This window comes from Atta cephalotes, assembly GCF_000143395.1.
Source record: "Atta cephalotes unplaced genomic scaffold scaffold00031, whole genome shotgun sequence".
Lineage (NCBI taxonomy): Eukaryota > Metazoa > Arthropoda > Insecta > Hymenoptera > Formicidae > Atta > Atta cephalotes.
In genome coordinates, this window is record NW_012130095.1 from 1,721,479 (window position 1) to 1,724,879 (window position 3,401).

Here is a 3,401-nt window from a genome sequence, read left to right on the forward strand (position 1 = left end):
TTCACCATACAGTTTTAAAAATATTTTAAAAATATTTATACATCTCCTTAAAAATACATGTTTGTAAAGTTTCAAAATAATTTTAAAATAATCTTTTCCTAATTATCATTTTTAAATCATTAAAATGAAATTATTAAAGATTAAATTTAAAAGAAGAAGAATGTTACATAAGTAAAAAATAATATTTACCGCAAGGTTGCTCCGCCGGTGCCTGATGCCTCTCCCAGATCTCTCTTCCTCCTCTCAGAATAGGATTGACATCCTCTCGCACAGGACACTCGCGTAAAATACTCGCGAATAATATTGTAATTACACGCGAACTGTAACTTAAACGGCACTCTCGATGCGCGGCGCGACGAACTGGCTGCGGTTCGTTCATTTTCAAGTAAATCGGTGACAAGGATACGTTAGCTTCCTCGTCCTTGGATTTTTAAAGAAGAGAATGATTTTATTCAGATATCTAAAAATTTATCTAGAAATATCATTCAGATCCGAAAATTTTTAGATACTTGAGAAAAACCGTTCTTTTCGTGTAAATATCCTCTGAATACTGAGTTCTCCCACCACGTCAAGATCGTCAGAGGGAAGATAATCTGAAAAATGTAATATATAATATATAAAATTATGCTTAATTGTGTTTGAGCAATTTTTTAATATTTTTCCAAACTTGTTTTTCTTTCCTGAAATGAACAATGCGAAAATTAATCCTTTAATTATTTTTAATGTTTTCACAGTACTATTATTATTTCTGTTACACTAAAGAGTAATTTTACAAAAGAAAAAGAGATGTATGAATATATAAGGACGTATTTCATATATGATGATGTTTATGAATATTTATGTATATTTATACACATTTATACATATTCATGCATGAAAAATTTTTTACCGGGGCATAAATTATTTTTAATTATTATTAAATTTAGCTTAAATTTTTTGTACTAATTATAAATTCATACATGTTAATGTGAACGCTTTGTTATTAAGTAATTCAATTACAAAGGTATAATAAAAAATAGGTTCTTTCGATAATCATTTTTTATATTAAAATAATACGTCTTGCAAATTAAAACGAAAAAAGATAAATATTTGCATTTTTGAAATATATGAAATACAAGAAATAAAAAAAACTTATATAAAATAATAATTAGAGTATATAAAATTATTTTCTATACCGTTACATAGAAAAATGTTTATTACAGTTTAATAAATATTGTTTTCTTATTTTTCCTATCTATCCTCAAATATTCATTCAGGATTAAGTTTTATATAAGTTAATGCAGAAAAGCAATATCTATTGTACGTATATGTATACACATCTATAATATGAACTGTTAAGACATTCCTTTTTTTTTTCACATTTATTTGTATACATCTTACTAATGAAATGATAACAAAAATTGTAATGTAGAGCATATAATTATTAATCTCGCTTTTTTGTAAAAGATTTTACGTTCATTAATTATTATTATTTATCTCAATGCCCTTACTTCAGCCTAATCTTTTACTTATCCATATAGTAACTGAATTTTATATCAGTTAAAACAATAATATGATGTAAGATCCAATGTACATTTTTATCAAAAAATATAAGAATTTTATTTTATAACTATTTTAAATTTTATTATTGCGTTCAGTGTTTTGCATGACTTGAAATACTAAATTTTGAAATAATAAATTATTCAAAAAATGATTTTAATCTAATATAATATACAAAATATGTAATATACAAAATAGAGATATTTATTGAAGTGAGAAAAAATTACTCCTTTCGAATCTTACATCATTCATCTTTTCTCATTTCCCCATGTTTTGAGATGAGAATTCAGCAACGAATCGTTCGAATCGTTAAAAATATGTACATGGGCCTTGAATTTTATCGGATGATAATTTAGTAATTTTCAGTCATTTATTTTTAAATAAATCTTTTTGATTACATTATAAAATTTATATTAAGCAATTTAATTTAGTTTCGTAATATTCAAGACTCTTGAAATAAAAACGTTATTGACATGAAGATTTTTTAAATTTAGATTTATATTTAGTTTCGAATATTTATATTTTTGATTTTGAATAAACACGAAATTTATTTGTATATTAATAAAATTGCTACTATTATTATTAATGATAATTGTTTATATTAATATTTAGTCTATTTTATTAATATGATGGCCCCTTTGCGACGCGTTCGTGTTCCGCGCATCATATAAAAGCGTAAAGTCTTACGCTTATTGCCGACTATATTAGTTGGCAGCAGTCGGCAGCGAAAAGGAGTATTTCTCCTTGTTGTCGATTTTTGGCTTATGAAGCCAGAATGTTGGCTAAGAGAAAGGTGAATTCAATCTGGCCAGAAAAAAGAAGAGAATCTCTTTACGAATTCAATGAGCAGAATGTCTAAAATCGATGCATAAGACAACTTTAAGATATCTTTTAGAAATTTCTTTGTGAAATATCTTAAAGATGTTTCTAAAGAATTTTTAAGAAGTAGATACTTGAAATGTAGGTATGTGACACCAATTTAAGTTCGTAAAAGGTAAACTGAATATTCGGAAGGGTAATTTGCTCGCAAATTGCGAGTTCTTATATTTTTTGAGAGTTATTTAAAATACAAAGAAAAACCAACAGGATTAACGAGAGAGCAAGTTTGGTAGATTATAAAAAAAAATCTATAAAACTTGCGCTTAATTATCCGCATTGATTCTTATTAACCCTGTTATTTATTAATTTTTTTTGTATTTTAAAGAGCTTGTTTTAATTGAAAGAGTTTGTTTTAATTATATTATTTCTTATTGCTTATTAGTATGATCGCGATTAACTTATCCCACTGAATTTATTATACGCGATAGGATGTATGGTTAGACATTAGCTACGTTTAGCAGAGAAAGCAGCTTTGCAATTGTTGTAAAATTCTTCTATGTAATTGGGTTATACATTTAAATCCATAAGGAACGAAAAGCAAGAACCAATCGTATTGCAGAATTTTACAACAATTGAAAATCTACTTTCTTTGAACGTAGCCATTAACGTATATTATATATTCGCGATGTTATTGCACATTTATGAAGTAATATAAGTAGGAATATAGATATCCGCGAATAGACACAAATAAATGAAAATACAGGTAGGCAGGACAATAAGTATGGAGATAAGATCTGTATAGATAGGACGATAAGTATGGACAAGTACTAAACACGTCATATATATATATATATATATATTATATATATGACGTGTTTAGTACTACTTGTCCATACTATATATACACTTGATAATTGGAAATAAGAAATTAAAAATTGAATAAAATTTTTAATTAATTTTAAGTTTTATTTAATTATGGAAATCCCGTTCCAATTATCGAATATAAAAAACCAAATTAATTTCAAATTTTATTAAATTTTCAA